The 20,037-nt window shown below is 34.9% G+C and overlaps 1 protein-coding gene across 3 annotated transcripts in view; it reads right to left on the bottom strand.

Annotated features, from left to right (window-relative positions):
* Positions 1-19,788, bottom strand: part of LOC140133098 (cadherin-10-like) — a 285,823-nt gene extending 266,035 nt beyond the window's left edge. The window contains exon 1 of one of the 3 annotated variants that reach the window (XM_072152749.1): positions 19,708-19,788. The gene's annotated coding sequence lies outside the window, so the exon portion shown is untranslated. Of the gene's footprint in view, positions 1-18,999; positions 19,019-19,404; positions 19,652-19,707 lie in introns of those variants that run through there. The other 2 variants (XM_072152748.1, XM_072152751.1) reach the window with 2 other exon arrangements.
* Between the last annotated feature and the right edge of the window lie 249 nt (positions 19,789-20,037).

Below are 20,037 nucleotides of genomic sequence, written 5' to 3'. Positions count from 1 at the left end.
GCAATATGCGACACCATGGTATCAGAGTATCTGTTAATCTAGTTCTTTTAGCTTGACATGATCTTTACTGCCCAATGTCTTTTGATGGCAGTAGGTTCCTGTACTAACTTTTATAGACTGCAGGAACAGATCATTTTTCTGGGACCATAGGAAGAAGACAGAATTGGTTTATTACCACTTCTCCAGTCCCACTGCATACCACTGAATTATTGAATAGAGACATTATTGGACTGATTGAAACTAATGTATTAACACTGGTACATTGTGAGTCAATTTTAATCACACACATTAAGACATACCTGGCGCGTGACACACCAGAAATACTAGAAGGTTGCAAAATCCTAGTAATTCCAGTGCACCGCGCATGTGCCAGAATTGAAATCTGTACCAGGGCTGACCTGCCATAGATTTAAAATATAACTTGAGCCAAACCCCTACCCAACCTGCTGTTTGACCCACTACACTGCACCATTTACCTTAAAGGTGCTAAATCTGTGGTGTGTACCTGGATTTACTTCTTTTTCATGCCTTGCATGCCAGACTGGTGCAAAGGCATGATATATTGGCCAGTAATCTTATGATTGCTGGGTATCTGCAGGTGACCTGGAGTTGGTAAAGCAGAGATCAGCTGGTGAATGTCACCCAAAAGTTTTTTTTTCCTTTTTATATCATCTCCCTCTAGTACTCTATGGGGGTCATTTATCTTTATATAGTTTCCTGGGTTTTTTCTGCCTTTTTGAGACATTTTTTGGCGCATTGCAATTTTTGAGCCTTTTTGGGGACATTTTTTTTTATGAGTCAGACACATTTATCTTCTATTACAGATGGGCTGAATGTCACAAATGAAATTTATCATTTCAAATTGTCTAAAATTTGCATCATTTTTTGGTGAAAAAAACTCCAGGCGAAACCATACTTAAGGGAAGCTTGGAAAGAAATGACTTGATAAATTTGTGTGACATTTTTGTGACATTTGTAACAAATGTCTCAAAAAGAGATCTGAAAAAATCCCCCATTTAACACAAAGAAAAAGTGAAATTGATAAATTACCAATGTAGCAGACAGAAAAACGACTAGCCAAAACAAACCGAGATAACATAAATGACCCCCTATGTTTCACTGGTAAATTCCTTCCAGGGAGACTTATTCTCTATTTGCAATTGTAGAATTCTAGCATTGAAATGCATATTTGTTTTTTTGTTGAATGAAACAATTCAAAGTCGGTAGCTAACACCAACCATAAACAGCAAGCAAAGCAAGCAGTGGGAAATCCAGTCAACAAAACTCATATAAGTGTAGCAAAACATCTATATTGTCCCTCAGAATCATTTTTCATTTCTGGAGAATTACTTGGCATTTCAGACATATGTGTCAGATATTTCCCATTAGTTATTAACAATTCATAAAGAAACCATTGGAATGCTGTATTAATTATTGATGTTGTTTTTTTTTAGATAACTGTATGTTCTGACCTGAATCATAGGTGTGAAAACATTTTTTCTGAAAATATGTTAACCTATGACATAATAAAGCTAATAATTTAGCCAGATGATTCCCTCTGCTCTGTAAATCAAAATGTATTGCTAAAAAATGTCAATTTACAGTAAAAGGACAGTTTGTATCAGGTTGTTGATTTTTGATGGCTATCCGCATAATCCTTTACCAATGACTATTATCTGTAATGCAATTCTGCTCTATTTTCCTCTGCTTTAATTACTCCTGCCATTGTCTCAGATACTCCTTGTGACATATTCTGAGTTCTGTCTGTGTGCCATTTTCTATAATTAGCATTTCCAGCTGTGTTGATCTATATCTGTTCTTTTGTGATGTCATGTAAGCATGTGATCTATGTCTGGAATTGGGATTTTAGTTAACATTCCATAAGGAAATGCTGATATATATATACACACATATATAGTACTGTTTACAACAGACAGGGTTAATTTACATCATAGGATCTGCTCTTAGGCTTCTCAGTATATGTGCCACCTTATTAGTAGTATTTGCACTAATAGTATTTTCATAGTTCATCAACATTCTGTTACAGAAATAAAACTCTTATGTACACAAAATAAATCCAGTAGCAGAGCTGAAGTGTAAAGAAATAAATGTGAATAATTTGCGAGAATGGATTGGTAAATTAAATAAATAAATGGGTTCCATCAAAAGAGGTGTTGTGTTTTGTAGTAGGCTTTATTTTTATGGCTTCTCTGTGTGGTCCAAATTACGCATCCACTTTGTTCTGTGGGTCAGTATGATTATGGAAATATCAAATTGTATATAATTTTTTTATGTTATAATCCAGTTAAAAAAAAAAAAAACATTGTGCATGAAATGTTAATGCAATATGCCTAATGATCAGGTTTCATTATGTAAAATTTTCATATCCTTTATTTATTTAAGCAATATATTTCAAAAATATTACACTCATACTTTGAGGGGTTTAATGATAAACTATCAAAGCTGTTTACAGAGCAAACCGACTTAGAATCATACTTACTTTGAAAAGCAAATATGCACATAGACAAGTAAACAGAAATACTGTAAGCCTCTTATCCAGTGTATAACATCTCAACAAGCACTTAAATAGGCCATTGACATTTAACTGTCTCAAAATATATTCATTTACCAATACAAACATAGAGAAATAAGCATCGTATTCAGATACTTCTGCACTGCCTGAATAGAACATCCATTAATAAGTTAGATACAATATTTACTGGGTAGATCAATATTATATGTGAAGAAAATGCAATTTCAAAGAAAACTATAGGGCTGTTCTTTGTAAAAATCTATTATTTTGATAAATTTCAGATGCCCTACTGGTAATGAGAACTTGTGTATACATTTTCAATTGATATTTCATTCATAAATGCAACAAGGTTCTTTGAAAGGATCATAAAGTTAAGCAATTTCGCTTTATTACAAATATGAAGATATTTTGTAAGCTAAACAATAAAGAATTGTAATATTCACATATAAATACTATAAATTCCACACCTGAAACAGTAATAAGTATTAGATTTTTAGATACAATGGGAGATATGTATCAAGATGTTTGTACCAGAATTCTGATGAGCCTAGCACCACATTTATTAAGGGTCTTAGACCATATTTATCCCCTTTTTCAACTAGTTCAAAAAAGGGACTTGGCCCCAGGAAAAAGGGGCGTGGCTTCACAAGAAAAACCTGTATGCCACAAGATTAAGTTGGCGCACCCAAAACATTTGTTATTGGGGTGCAGCAAACTAGATGAACTAATAGGAAAGTCTGTCACTGTCACTAGAACAATTATCCAGCATCAGGCACAGCAATTAATCTTTTTATATTGTATTTTTTTATCTTAATTGTTGTCCTAATTCTATGGACATGGGAAAAAATTGAAGTAAGTTTGAATAAGATGAGAGTAAAAGATCTGCCTTTTTCCATTGCAGTGTCATTTTTTCTTGTGATTGTGTCTTATATTATATCTGATATTGCAGTTCATGTTTTTGTAATAACAAACTAGGGAGCATTCTGGTCGTTGTGCGCCAGATTTAACTAGCAAAGTCTGCCAAAAATGTGTAGCATGTCCTATGTTAAAGGTTCATTCTGTCAGAGCTGTGCAGGGGTGCCACATTCATAAAGAAAGTGCGCCCAAAATCCTGAATCTCTGCACTCTACACAGGCAAACTGTATTAAGTACAGTTTGCACTGTTGTTAGTAAATGCGGCCATATGTTTGTTAACCAAACAACCCCTTTGAATTCTTGAAATAAATTTTCTTTTGTAACTATTGAGAACTCTTCTGGACACTCTCTGAGGCATAATTTGAAACTGCTAGTCCACAAAACAAAATCTATGCCAGGCCACCAAACTCTTATTTATCATTTCTAGTCATAGTTTTAATATTTAGTGTTTTCCCTTGCAGATCTTCCACATGTGCTGTGGGATTTGAGTCTATCCAAACATTGTCCATGGACACAAGTTATCGATGACCTGTATTAATTCATGCATGTATGTTTTATGTGATAATAAAATAAAAATAATAGTTTTGCCATTGCGGTTGTTTAAACATGTTCTCTTCCTGCATTATATCAAGACATAAAAAATACGAGGACAGTTCAATAAGTACCCGTGTTTGATGACAGAGGGCATTCCTGAGGGAAGTTGGTGTTATCATCATGTGCTGCCATCTATCAAAGTATGGCAAAAAAAATTGCAGACTGATTGACAGGTTAGTTCGGATTTGGCAGCCATTTGAGTAAGATTTCGTGATTTTTGCTGAAATGGAAAAAAAGCAGTATCATTTGCTAATACGCTTTTTGTTTTTTGATGGGAAAAAATGCGAGGAGATAAAAGCAAAGTTGGATGCTGTTCATGGGGACACTTCACCATCTATGACCACAGTAAGATATTGGTTCAACAAATTTAAATGTGGGCGAACATCCGTTTTTGATGAGGAGCGACCAGGACACCTGGCAGATGTAGTTACCGAGGAAATCATTCAAAAAGTCCACAACATGATACTCGCTGCTCGACAAACGAAAGTGTGTGAAGTAGCAGAGGCTGTATGTGTGTCGACTGGAATGGCAATTAATAATTAATTAATGGCTTGTTGTATGTGAGACACATTGTACTTTCTAGTGGCACCATTTCATATTTTGTGCCATGTACTGGAAAGCTGAAAACAATTTCCAAATATGGTATTATTAGCAAAAAAAACACAGTTGCTCCATATTCTAACTTACATGATAAGTTGGCATTGAAAAAATTGCCAGCCCTATGGGTGCCCCGATTGAGATCTTAAGGAGTTTTTGCGTCGAGTTGTCACCGTTGATGAAACCTGGATTCATCATTACACACCAGAAACTAAGAAACAATCAAAACAATGGATTTCTCCTGGTAAATCTGCTCCAAAGAAGGCGGGAAACGTCATGGCGACAATTTTTTTGAGATGCGAAAGGCGTCATCCTCATTTTTTTAGAAAAAAGAAGAACGATCACTGAAAAATACTACAGTGAGTTATGGGACTGCTTTGACAAAAAGATGAAGGAGACACAGCCGCAAATTTCGAAAAAGAAGGTGCTGTTTTAACACAATAACGCACCAGCACATTCATCCGGAATTGTTGCTGCCAAACTGCATGAATTGTGTTACGAATTGCTGCCACATCCCTAGTATTCACCAGACCTGGCTTGCTGCAACTTTTTCTTGTTCCCTAACATGAAAAAATAGCTTGCGGGAAAAAAATTTGCTCAAACGAGGAAGTCATCACCGAGGCGTATTTTGGAGAGTTTGACAAGTCCTATTTTTTTTGAGGGGTTAAAAAAATGGGAGGAACGTTGGGAGAAGTGTATCTTTCTAAAAGGGACTATGTTGAAAAATAAAAAAAATTTTTTTGAAAAAATGGTGTCTTCATTCCTAACACGGTTATTTATTGAACTGCCCTCGTACATGCTATGTAATGTTGTGTATTTCAAGACATTTACCAGACATTGTAAGCCCCAGTTACAAAGATGTACTCTCCTTCAGTTATCTACCTCACAAAAAGAAACATTCAGAAGTTCTCCATTATATGGCCTTTGCTACCACATGTGCCATAGTTAGTGTTTTCAATTAGCATTTTGCCAAAGTTTGAGTAATATGTTACATAAAGCAGCAAAACAAGAAGCTATAGTAACTACTGACTACCTTACAAATTTATTTTAGTATTTCCATCACAATAAAAATAATTATTAAATATTGTGAGTTTTCCATCCACCCAATCTTAAAATACTAAAAATACTCAATGAGCATTTTTACCAAATATATTGTACTGTGAATACAGTAGAGTCAGTCATTATCTGGAAAGAAACAAAGAAATAAGTCAGCAGTTACACATCTCTACTTCAATGTCTCAGTCAAAGGCTTTTGTCCTTAGTTTTATGCATAGGAAGCATTGAAGTTGACAGAATATTTACTATTATTAGAAAGTACATTATAATTAATGGTCATATCCCTAATGCTATAATGTGAAGTTCAACATTTTTTTTGTAATACCAACATTAAACTAAAGGCAATGGCATGAATTACTAAGTAGTTTAGTTCACCACAGAATAAGTAATTCTAATATTAAAATGGTGTAAACAGTCTTTAAATGCAAATTCTCACATTGTCTGCTGATAAATTTGATGCATATTTTCATGAATTAGTCTGTTTATTCCTTATATTAGTTGCTCAATGTTGCCTTTTTTAGAAAGGTGTTTATACACTGTTTTATGTTATGGTAATTCTAATTACCAATAACCAAATATTGAAACTGCTATAGTTTGATCAGTATAGGTCCCCCATATGGAGTACATGAAAGTCATTTAGTGGAATATGGAAAAGGATTTGACATGTATAATGAGTTGTGGCACAAGAGGCAATTTGGAAATGTATTTTTTTATATTTTATACATTGAACTTATAAAATGAGGGAGCCCATGAAAAAGCTACATGTAGCTTTCAGGTACTTGAAGAGGCCTAAATGTCTTTTTTTTGGTGGTGGTGGTGGTGGTGGGGGGGGGGGTTATCAAGTCTAGTGCTATCAGAAAAGTGCTGAAAGGGTCACAATTTCTGGAGCAATGAGCTATCAGTAACATCTCTGTATATGTAATTGTAAGTTATTACTGCTTAATAAAATGGAAGTAGCCTAGTTGCGATGATAACTCAATAAGTGAATTTTTGTTTCATTGATATAGGTATGCAGTGGCCCTGGAATGGTTGTGAATACTTCTGAATTTTCTATATGTCTGCATAAATTTGACCTAAAACTACATTTGGTTTCACACAAGTCCTATCCAGTGACAACTTATGCAGTGATGACTACATCCAAACAATTCAGCAAGTTCTTCCTATACTTGGAACAATTTAAAGAACAGCTTTAACTGTTCTTCCCATGAACTGATCACTGGTCATTAAACAATTTAACTATATTATTCTGTAATCTGTCCTGTTTTAGAATATCTTGTGGCAAACCCCCCTGACCCAGATGTGGCCAGTGTTTTTCTTTTCTTCAAACCTTCAATTTATTCTCAATTAAATAAAAAAGCTCAGTTTTTGTCTTTATTTTCTATAAAGCATTGTTCAATTGGTTGGTTCACATGATATGTGTCTTTCTTACCGCAATTCTGCCATGCATACCATTTTTGTTCAATAAACTGTGTCTTTAGTTGATAAAGGGTTAACCCCTTCAATAACATGTTTTTAGGTTTTTTTTATATCCATTTTTATTTCCACAAACCTTCTCTTTTTTACCTTTTCATTTAGCAAACTATACAAGGCTTGTTGTATGTGAGACACATTGTACTTTCTAGTGGCACCATTTCATATTTTGTGCCATGTACTGGAAAGCTGAAAACAATTTCCAAATATGGTATTATTAGCAAAAAAAACACAGTTGCTCCATATTCTAATGGGCTGTTGAGATGACACCTCTAATTTATTCTTTGAAACAGTATGATCGCAGGAATAATAAATATATATAGAAAAAAATCCTTGTATCAAAAAGTGCCTTGCATGTCCAAAGTATGACATCTTTACCTTTTTTAAAATTATGTTTTTATTGCTACCATTTTGGCATATGTACACTTTTGAACACTTGATAATAACATTTTTATTGGAGGCTTAATGGCAAAAAAGTGGTGTTATATTTATTAAGAGGTTTTCCACTGGGAATAATTGTTTTTATATTTTGATGATCAGATGCTTTCAGTTGCAGAAATATCTAATAGCTTTATGATTTTGCTTGTTCATTTTTATATATCTTCTAGGGAAAGGGGGGATTTTTTTTTTTTTACTATTACTTCAGGCCCCCTTAGGGTATTTAAACCTTAGGGGATCTGATGACTTTTAATTTATACTGCAATATAATTTTATACATATTGTGAATATACTGTCTGACATAGTCTGACAGTGGATTCATGAAGTCCAAACTGTATATGAATAATTTTTATAATTTGTTAGTTTGTTGTCTATTATTGCCTGATGAGCATCAACAACATTTCTTCTGAGGTACTCAGAAATCTCAAAACCAGATTTTTGTACCATTAATTGAAAAGTATAATATTTTATTTACTCTGTGTAAAAATAGTACAATTGGCAACATCATAAATATATTTTTTCTAGCGTCATTTGGTTACAAGTCTGTTGACAAGTTTTACATGTTCTGTTAGTAATAGAATATTATAAAGAAAACTGTTCAATAAAATAAAATCCATCATTAAAAAAAGAAACTTTGAGGGGTTGAAATAGTAGAATAAAAATGAAGATAAACAATTTGCAAAAACTAAATTGTTACTGACATACATTTCTCATCATGGTCCAGAGCTTTACTCTACAAAGAGATAGAATGAAAAATGCTAACAAAAATGCAAGTATACAGCGTTTTGCAAAAAGAGCTATGTGTGAATTCTGCCTTATGCTGGTGTGAAACCAGCATAAGGGCCTACAAAAATATATGTAAACAATCACAGATCATGTACGTTGCTATTCTAAGCATATAAAAAAAGGATTAGAGAAACAAGAAAGATCTTCTTGTAGATGTTGAAATATTGCAATCATCTACTAACCTGTTTTCTAACATCTCCTTATATATACAGTGAAATTCTTTTAATCTGGTAACTTTTCATTTTCGCAACCTTCCTAGATATTCCAACAAATAGTATCTTTTCAAGTGAATAAAACAGAATCATTTTGTGATGCCAGGCAATTCCATTTTCTGGCATCTTCATATATGATTGAAACTCCAGAAACATTAGAGTTCTTGGCTTCTAAATGTACAGGTGCAATGATTTATAACAGGTGAATCATTTTGCCTACTATTGTGTATGCATACACTTTTACAGATTTAATACACATGACATTGCCCACATTTGCATTTTGTTTCATTCCTGCTGCTTTACTCCAGTGATGTGGAAAAAAAGAATTTGGAAGAGTTTTATCTACTTTACCTTTCAATTTATAATAGCCTTACGGATAGACCTGTAGTATCTGGTTTTATTTAAAAAGCCTCTGGTCTCAGCAATGACATTAGAAACAGCTCACTGCCATAAACATATAGCTCTTTATTCCCTAGGTTAAAATTTGGTAATTAATTTTTGGCTGAGCGTTTTACAATTCAGTCTCCAGCTGATCTGTTTATTTTATTCAATCCATGGGTAGTAAATAGAAGATCCCACTGCAGATATAGAGATGAGATTTGTCTTCTAGGAACAATCTTTGCAGCACAGGAACAGTGTTTTCATGACTTGCTGGTAATTCCAAAAAGGTCATATGAAGGTTAAAATCAAATATATAAAACAAAGTTGTAAAGCAAAGATGAATCCTTTATAATTTAGCTTCATTCATTTATGGCTGTAGCACTGACAATATGGAGTCTTATTATTGCAGTGAGTACAATAAAATCTGAGTAAGTTATATCTCTATTTTGATCTCGTTTCATTTAGTTATTATATATAATTACAAAGCTGCGCTATCAATCCCAGATTAATCGTAGTTAAACATTGTAGACGTTTATTACTCAGAGAAGGATATTCAGTGAAAAGAGCTGTCTCGACTTATTCTGCTCTTATAAATAGGGGTATGGACCATCTGTGACATAAACCTCCACAATCCCTCCCCTGCATCATACATTTACCTAAATGCACATTTACAAACTGGTATTTATCTTGCCTATTCAAGGTGTCTGTGCCGCACCCTTCTAGCCTTTCTTCACCTCTCAGCCTACATTGGCTGGATCCTACCAGACTGCAAACGGGCTAAATTAACTTATAGGTTACTCTTTACTGCTGTTATGCAGCGGTGTTTTCTATATAACTGTACTTTAAATTGATATTGATCCACCCAGTCTACCCTACACCCTATTATTCCCCTTCTCTTATATGCCCTTCCTATGCCACCCCCACAAGGTAAATTATTCTTAGATCAGTGATCACCATGCTCACACTTCAGCGTGTGTATTTTTCCCTTACTGTTTTTCATGTAGAACTTGTTGAATTGTAAAAATAATAAAAAGGTTTGACATTAATAAATGGGGATATGGATAACATCCCAACCCCTTGAGTAAGATTTTCAAGGACACAAGATTGTTTGATATTCATAGCAACCACATCTGAAGCGCTGAGGTAATGAAATGTTATGGCTTCATAAATATAAAATTTCTTAATACCTTTGTCTTTTCAATTTTTTCTCCATTTTTGATAAAAGACTAAGATTTGGTAAATAACAGCTATAAAATCTTCATGTCATATGATGTAATTATATACCTCTACAATTTAGGGAACTGTTTGCGATTTAACAAAAAATCAATAAAGTACAGTAGTTTACAATTATATCTAGAAGACTAAAAAAGACTAAAATTAAATTGAATTTTTATTATCTTGAAGCTTTATATTTGTAAACTTTCTAAAATGGCTACATTAAAGGGGTAGCTACATTTAGCTTAAATTGTAACCTGTCTCCATCAGTCCTGGTGCTTATAATTTTGGTTCTCCCTGGATACAACCATAAATCTTCTGAATATAGTTGGATTCTTTTTATGAATAGCTTCTCTTTTCTGCACACAGCTGTCCTCTCTGCTTCCTACCATTCCCCTCTGCATTATAAGACCAGCTCAGACACAGACACTTCCTGCCAGCAAGCAGCAGTATTCAGAGGTTTACTCTGGAAGCTATAGACAGATAACGTTTCTCAAGCAGAGCAGAATTAGTGTTATTATTTTATACAGTATTTTAATTTGTGTTTTATACCCATCTTATGGATCACATCATCTCTCATGTCTGATCTGTCTCATCTCTCTTATTCTATATGTCAGATGCCAATAAAATGTTCAGATAAACCCTGTAGATAAACCCTGAATCATGAGAATCTAAGCACATTGTCATCACATAGAATCTAATAGCAAAGATGAATCATGTCAGATGAGTCAACTTAGAGAGTTCCAGTCCACACCATGGAATTTTACATTGTTCATTACTGAATTAAAGGAGCTAAAACAGCAATAACAATAAGTAAAATTGCAAAGTAAGGGGGTTAAACATTATCTTTATTGTATAAACATTAATAGGAAATTAAAACTTGAAAACTTTCTTTCATGGGCAAACCCCTTTAATACTTTTAGCACAGAAACTCACTAGAGTCCAACCAACAGCATTAAATACAGAAACAGTGCCCATTGCTGTATACTCATATGTGATTAATAATAGGAGCAACCGTGCAATGCTTTACATCATTAACTATTAATATTCGTACAGTATATTTGTTTTCTAGTATTTTAAATTGGTAATTTAGAAATTGTAATGAACGATAACAACAAAATAAATGTAAATTATTTTTTTCATAACAATATCATTACATTGACACATTTATGCTGTACTGTGAGGCTGTTGACTAATAATACTGATTGACAGAAGAATAACATAAACTTGTCCAAGGTCAGCATGCATGAGTACTGCATAAAAGTTGGTTGAAGAGTAATATTTCTGAGCCTGGGTAAAATAAAGTCCATAAAAATATAGGCACTACTTCTATAATAAAACAACTTTTTATTTCTTATATCACAAACTTAATTTTAAAAGAATTCTATAGGGCAACCTTTTTTGGCTAGAGGAGCCAGCTCACTGGGAAAACAGAACACAATACTTATAAAAACACTACAAGTCTTCTTCAGTACCTATGTAGATTTAGACATGGAGTAACCATATCTGCAAAACTTTATTTATGGAAATACACCTCAAGCAAATGTATCTCACCTCTGCAGCTAAATAAGGAACCCAGACTTTCTTAAGGCCTTTTGCATAGAGCCCTACATACTGCTTTGCAACATTTGAGGATGGACAACATATGACCTTAGTTTGTTTGTTCAAAACTTGACCGTTGGAAATATATACTCATGTAATTACACTTCAACTGCCTCCTTCGATGATGTTCTTACCACATCTTCTTACCCTCCCCCCATAGGCAATGTCTCAAATAGCTGTTAATAATGTATTTGTATCCATGTTAAGAAATCACCCTGCATTTTCTCTGAGGGTACCTTGTACCCATACCCTTTGAAAATTAATGAAAAGAAATATGTTAAAAAAAAGAATGATCTATAATAATAATTTTGATCCTTTATTGAGTATGTATAATTTTAGTAGCTCTAAATTTAATGAGTAAAAACTATTAGCTTAATAAAACACAGAAGTTACTTATTCCTATTAAATTTAATACATTTCAGAATTTTCTATACATGAAACTCACTTTTTATCATAAGGCTTCAAATCAATCATTTTTTCTGTGTTTAAAATACAGTATGAATATTTTAAGAACATTGCTTTTCCTTTTTTTTGAAGTATATTTAAATTGTTTATTTGCAAATAGCTTTTTCAAGGTTTCCTTAAAAAATATGTGATGCCTGAAATCACTAATTAATTTTTTTTCAAGATGGCAAACTTACAAGGTGATTGTATAGTTGTAGAAAAACACTTTAGGTTTATTGGTACATACACTTAAATCAGATAACAAGCTGCATAGTATCATGCTATTACGTGACAAGAAGCCATTAAACCCCATTGGAAAATGACTAATTAGTATTTGCTGTAACTATTTATACAATGTTTAAGAGGTCAACTGGCATTGTATTGTACATTAAGCAATAAATAACAAAATATATTGGGTTTTAGCTATTTGTATTTATTTTATCAAATATGTTAATTTTTATCATTTTATTAACTTCACTGATAAATCTGATAAGCATATGTTTGAGGGTGTAGACTGATGGGTCATTAAAAATATCAAGTGGTTGCATGGAGGGTATTTCAAAGGGAAGAAGAAAATAAGAGCACAACTTTTAATACTGATATTGTAATTTGAGATAGACAAGACAAGAGTAACCAAATACATTCATGCTGACTATCTTGGCATTATGTCAGAGCTACTTGTCCTACTAATACAAATAAATAAAATATCATGACTGGGACATGAAATCTTGAACACTGACTTCCGACAAAAAATATGATTGAGCTGGTAAAATTTTTTTATCCAACTATCCAAATTATCTACAGAGAGGAAGCCTGACTGTGCCTGTAATGGACAACAGGACAGATGTGTCAATATTCACCTTTTTTCACAAAACAAATTCAATACAGTGTTGCAACATGCTAGCAAAACCCTTGACAAGTTGCAATTCACTTCACATACAGACACATATTGCATATCATCTCATGACAGGGTATCAGGTATTTTTGAAGAGCTTGTCATCTCACTTCATACATCGTACAGACATACCAGTAGGGATGTACATGGCAGATTCAAGATTTATGCTTTATGCATCTACTCTAAAGCTGAAGGTCTATACCAAACCTTCACTTGGCTCTTGTCATGAGCCATATGGCTATTTTACTTATGATTTGTCACACCCCCACACTTTGATATATTTAGATATAATGGGGAAGATTAAAAGTGTCTCAAAGTAAGACTGAAAACATAATAAAAGTAATCCTGAATAATAAATCTGGTGTAGTTTAAGACTGATTAGTCTAACTTTGCAGCTCCTATTAGTCACCTTATACGACATAAAGGTACTGTAAAACTGTGTGATTAAATTAATTTTATTGCCTGCTCATTCCTGCTTCATACGTGACGTTTTTCATCCGTATGCAGCACGTATTTAACCCGTATTTTATACATGCCCATAGACTTTAAGGGCATACAGAACTGAAATACGGGAGAAAATAGGACATGCTCTATATTTTTATACGGCCAGTATGCGGTACGTACACTCCAGTGTCAAAAACGGCAATATAAATGGTTGAACGTATTGTCCATTGAAATGAATGTGGCCGTATGTAACCCGTAAAAAAACGGTACGTATACGGCCGTTTTTATATGTCCGTGTGAATGTAGCTTAAGACATATTTCTGATTTCTTTATATGTAAAGTAAAGCCCCTTGCCTTTTACCTCATCAGCCATTAATGTGCATAACATGGCAGCAGATGGAGGGTCATGTTATCACTAAGTGTTCATGAGAAATCTCCATGCAGAGACCATAATTGTATATTCATGAAAACTATAATTTTATGGTCAGAAAAGTCTGGCTGATGGGGTAAAGACAGAAGGCTTCACTTTACATATCAAGAAAGCTGAAAATTTCCTAATCTCTTTCCCCCCACGATGACAACCATGTTACAACAAGCACAAGGTAAAGTAGATATATGCACTCCAAGGGGGTGTGAAAGACATAATGCACTTTGACCCAACTTACCGTATATACTCGTGTATAAGCCGAGTTTTTCAGCACAAAAAATGTGCTGAAAAACGTCCCCTCGGCTTATACACAAGTCTATTACCAAAAAAAAATTACCCACTTAAAAAAATAAACTTAAATACTCACCCTCCGATGTCAGCGCGGCTCCCCGATGTCGGCACGGCTTACCGATGTCCCCGATGTCCCGTCTTCTTTCTTCTACGCGGCTCCTCTTCTCTCTTCTTTCGTCTGTCATGGACGCGGCCATGTTTTCTTCGTGGCCACGCATACTATGACGTCAGCAGCGGCCGCGTCATAGTATGCGCCTGCTAGAAGAAAACATGGGCGCGTCCATGCCGGAAGAGTGAAGAGGAGCCGCGGAGAAGAAAGAAGACGGGACGTGCTGACATCGGGGACATCGGTAAGCCGCGCTGACATCATGGAGCCGCGCTGACATCGGAGGGTGAGTATTTAAGTTTATTTTTAAGGGCTGTGGGGGCAGGCTGTATACTACTAGGGGCTTGCTGTATACTACTAGGGGCTGCTGTATACCACTAGGGGCTGGTTGTATACTACTAGGGGCTGTTGTATACTACTAGGGGCTTGCTGTATACTACATGGGGGCTGCTGTATACTACAGGGGGGCTGCTGTATACTACTGGGGGCTGCTGTATACTTCTAGGGGCTGCTGTATACTACTAGGGGCTTGCTGTATACTACATGGGGGCTGCTGTATACTACATGGGGGCTGCTGTATACTACTAGGGGCTGTTGTATACTACTAAGGGCTTGCTGTATACTACATGGGGGCTGCTGTATACTACTAGGGGCTGCTGTATTCTTCTGGGGGCTGGCAGGCTGTATACTACTGGGGGCTGGCAGGCTGTATACTACTGGGGGGGTTTGACCAATGCATTTCCCACCCTCGGCTTATACTCGAATCGAGTATATAAGTCGAGTAGTTTTTCCCAGTTTTTGGTGGTAAAATTAGGGGTCTCGGCTTATACTCGGGTCGGCTTATACTCAAGTATATACGGTAGTTAGCTAAAGTTAGTTTACAGTTGTGTAATAAAGATTGTATAGGTAGTTGACCATGTGCCATCATATTTGGAGAACTCAAGCATTAATGTACAAATATGTCCTTAGGGGGTTAGTGGAATTGACCAGTACAGTAAATGTGTTTATTGCATACATTCAGTTATTTGGATAATATATTCTTATTAATTGGATTCAAACAACAAATACAAGAGAATTTGAAATGACTTAGTATGACATTTTAAACATTAGTTTATAGAAACTGGAGAGATTTTATTAAAAGTTCTGGATACATAAGGCAATTTTGTAATTCCCTATTGCCTACAGCTAAGGTAAAGCCCCAAAGTCTTTGCTATAAAAAAAATTTAAAAAATGTAGCATTATTCCTCACTGTGCTATGTGTGGAAGTAATCTTAAATAATTTTATTGATGGTCCAACCTTTATGAAATTGTGTCTATATATGGTAAGCCCTTCTCCTGCCAATCAGAAGCATAACATGACGTCACACAGGCGTGGTTTTGCCTGTAGTGTAAAAATGTCTATTTCACTTAAAGTAAATTTTATATTTAGTTTATAACCTATTAAAGGGTTTATTCCAAGTTTAAGTATCTTCAGGATATGTGTTAAAATGCTGATTTGTGGGTGTCTTTTTGATGGGACCCCAGAAATGCGAGTTTTTTTCTCCCTAATGAAGGGACCAGCAGGTCAGGCATACTCGTTGCCTCTCCATCTGCATGTTATCCACCATCCATAGCTGTAAATTAAAATAAAGTATAATTCATCTAAATTCAAAGACTTTAGCATGGAAGGGCAAAGTGTCTAGCATGATACATTTCATCTGCCTTATGGTGTGAGCCGCTATGATTATTTTCTAAGTAGGGATGATTTATGAAAATAAATATAAATTTTAAGGCTACATTCACACAAACGTAGCCTTACTTGTGCTTGGTGCCACATGTGTCTGTCACCATACTGCCACAGCATGCCTATTGCCGTCTATGGGAACGTATATATGGCCGAAAGCCTGTGGCTGTATATTTGTCCCCACAATGGCAGAGTGAATGAGGCCTAACAGTAACCATCCATAGTAAAAGGTATCATTTTTCCAAGAACACATTGAAAGCTTAGCTGAGGTGGCTTTATATGGGTTATGAAGGCTGGCTGCATGGCCTATGTTATATTTTAAACATTATTCATAAATCTGCACTAGCATATTTCAAATATTTATCCTGGAGATTGCATAAAAATCTTTACATCAAACCAGAATATGATTGTATCCTTTGATGAACAAACAAGGGCCATGAATCACTTCAAACATGGTGTGAAACCTGATCAAAGAATGAAGAATATCACTCGGGCAATGGTTATTTTGATGTTTGGATACAAGTTAACTTTTAATCAATCAATACATTTTTCCAAATTATGCTATCATTATTTTTTATTGTAGAAGTATTATACTGTGTTGGGTAAGTGAGCAATCGTTGAAAACCGGAACATTTCAGCATCCAGTAGACTGGACTACCCACACAATGAAATCAAGCATGCCTGCCTTCCCCACTGAGTACTGGATCATAATAGGCACATGAGAGTCACAGAGTGATAAATATATAAATAGTGTTTTGTTTGGTTGAATAGTGCAACCATGCATGGTTTACAATTATGACCACTAGTTCTGAAGCATTTGACATATTACTTTAATCCAATCTTTACAACACATAAAAACATTTCAGCTTTTTCCAAAAAGCCACTATAAAAATATATAATGGTATTGTATTGCCATGATCTAATCACAGCTTAGGCTATAGAAGACATTAAGCTATTGTATCTAGTTATATTCAGTTCCTTTTCCTCTCATACTTTCCAGATACAGAAATGTCTTTTTTTATAATGCAGATTGGGCATCATTACCAAATTAACCTTTTTTTAATTTTCATGCGGCTTTGCGGAGAAATTAATATTAAACAATAACAATTCTATTCCAAGTTCACATTTCTTACCTTATTACTGTGAAATCTATTCTGTAGAATGAATTACTCTGATAGAGGGTTGTAAAGCAGTTAGCAATGGATTGAGGATTTAAACTCCCTGGTGGGTATGAAAAAGCAAGCAGGCAGGGGATATGAAAACAATGTCCTCAGCAGCTACATTTAACAGTCTAGATTTATCTATTTACTCCAATACATGTGTGCCTATATACACACACTATATATATATATATATATATATATATATATATATATATATATATATATATATATATTATATGATACCTAAAGTTTAATATTTGGTGGCTACCATAAAGTAATAAAATTGCCTTTTTTCCTCTAGGTATATATCTCACAATCAAGGACAGGCCACTTTTGCACTGCAAATGATATATCAAGACTGCTGACATTTTCTGTGCCACCTATTGAGTTAAAGGAAAAAACTAGGTTATGAAAAGCACAGTTCTGTCCACAAAAAGATAAAAGATGTGTTATAAGATTTCTATATCTGGTGTGTGTGAATATATATAAATATATGTGTATTCGACACACACACAATAGGAAGACAACTTCCAGTCTGTCATTTATTTTGTTTTCCATGAGGAGTTGCTGCATGGACTATAAATGAGCCTTTGATTCAATTCTTTTGTTTAACAGGTTGGCAAGGCGATGGACTAGTCTAATTTAGAAGGGTTCCCATGGCACAAACAAGATTACCAGCTTATTTTCCAAAAAGTATTTATCTTTCTGTTCAAAATATACCACATTTATAAAGCAGCTTATTTACTTTACTGCAAGTGTAGCTTCTATTTGCACTCTAAACTTTGCAGCAAAAAGATGAAATATGTAACGTTACTCTGGAAAGATGCACTGCAGTATAAAAGTTCATCACTTATGAAGCCCTTGTTATGGGGGTACAATATTCATTCCATATCTCAGCAGTCTTTATGCTTTAGCACATGTCTGTCTGAGTCATAAAGATATGCAACTGCTTATTAGTCACTGCAGAACCTGTGCTCTTTTCTACTATTAGTGAAACACATGTCTAAACACATATATAGACAGTATGACATGCCCAGTCTTCCCTATATACCTAAATATCTCTATATTTCAGTATGTGCAAGGCATGCCTGAGTTCTAAGTCTAGAGCCATTTGTGTCTGAGTGGGTACATTTAGCTGACTGGAAAAAGTACAAAATAATATACCTTGACACATATTGGAAATAATAGATGTGCATTTTAGTATAATAGAGATGCTTTTACAAGAAAGAAAGCTGAAGATTATAGGAAACAGCTCCATTTGTGTGAAAGCAGAACAGATAATATGTCAGTTAGGAGACGCTGGATGCTGTTTGTCAATGATTGCATGTGCAGGATCATTGTGGGGCTAGAGGGCTTCTAAGATTGTCTGGCTGCACAGAGTATCATGTAGCACGTCCTTATGTTACAATAACTCCACATCACATCATGCCATCAACAGCTGGGCTTCAGGGAAACATGTCCATGTATGTAGACATCATGACTATACCACAAAATACATATATTTACTCATAGTTTGCTATAAAGGGAATAAATGACCAGATCTGTCTAATTTTTAAGATTGCTGTATAATGTCTATCAGGCAGTACTGTCCCCCAGCATTGACATAAGTAATATACAAAACCATAAATAACCAGGGCTACAGGAATAACATTATAATATTACGCAGAGGTAGTCACTGAATATATTTTACCTGAAGCCAATACCTACATATACGGTAGACTGAGGCATCCGTCTTATTCAGGGTGACTGCTGCAGTTCTCTAATATAAACCACAGCACCATGCTAAATGTTCTGAGATGATTTGGGAAATTCATTTACATTGCTAAATCCAGCCTAGCTGTTCATTCCACTAGAGAAACTTGCATATATCATGCACAGCAAGCAGGACTAGAGAGCACAATCCCTATTTAGAAAGGGCTTTAGTCTCTAATACACTGCTGCTGCCAGCTAATTGCCTGACTCACATCTTGCATTAACCAGACACACTAAATTAAAAGTTCCAATACTTAGAGACAAATCGCCTTCATCTACATTACAATGCAGCAAGCACGGCTGTCATCTTAGATGGAGGACGTATCCTCAACACACACATTTCTATTGCAAATATCTTACCTTTTAGTATCGTGTCTGTTCCTGGAAGTGTATTGTCCGACTCAGCACCACAGCTTGAACGGTCGCTGCTATTTACCCTCTATTTCTGCTTATATTTTCCCAAGGAAGATTCTACTTGATTCTAACTCAGTCTTTTCCTCACAGTCACAGCATCACTTTTAACTCTAAGAGGCAGGAAAGCGAAGCCAAGGGAAAGCTCAGCCTGTGATTGGCTTTCATTCAGGGCTCCTGATTAATAAGAAAAAAAAAAATCCTCGCTCACACAACACAGCAAGCCTCTGCTGAAAGAACTGCAGTACTTACCATGGGAAGGTTAGGGACTGAGAGGAACACTGGCTTTTACTGGCGAAATGATTTGCAAGTGAATGCAGACGGAGAGTGGAAAGAGCTTTGTTAAGCACCACATCTGTAGAATGATTTCCTTTGTTTGAAATTTAACGTAATCATAATTCAAACTCTGTCATCTTCATATTGCTGGCGTTCGAGCAGAAAAAATATACATGTAAGTAGTTAATTTTGCAAGGCAGGAAATTATTTTAATTCAAAATCTATATCACAGAATTCTAGTGGCATTGTTAAAGTTGAATAGATACCCCAATTTTAGGTCATTTTCTTTGTTGGCAATCTTATAGC

Source organism: Engystomops pustulosus, chromosome 5 (assembly GCF_040894005.1).
Source record: "Engystomops pustulosus chromosome 5, aEngPut4.maternal, whole genome shotgun sequence".
Lineage (NCBI taxonomy): Eukaryota > Metazoa > Chordata > Amphibia > Anura > Leptodactylidae > Engystomops > Engystomops pustulosus.
The sequence above is the reverse complement of the archived record's forward strand: the minus strand, read 5'-3'. Positions and strand labels throughout refer to the sequence as shown.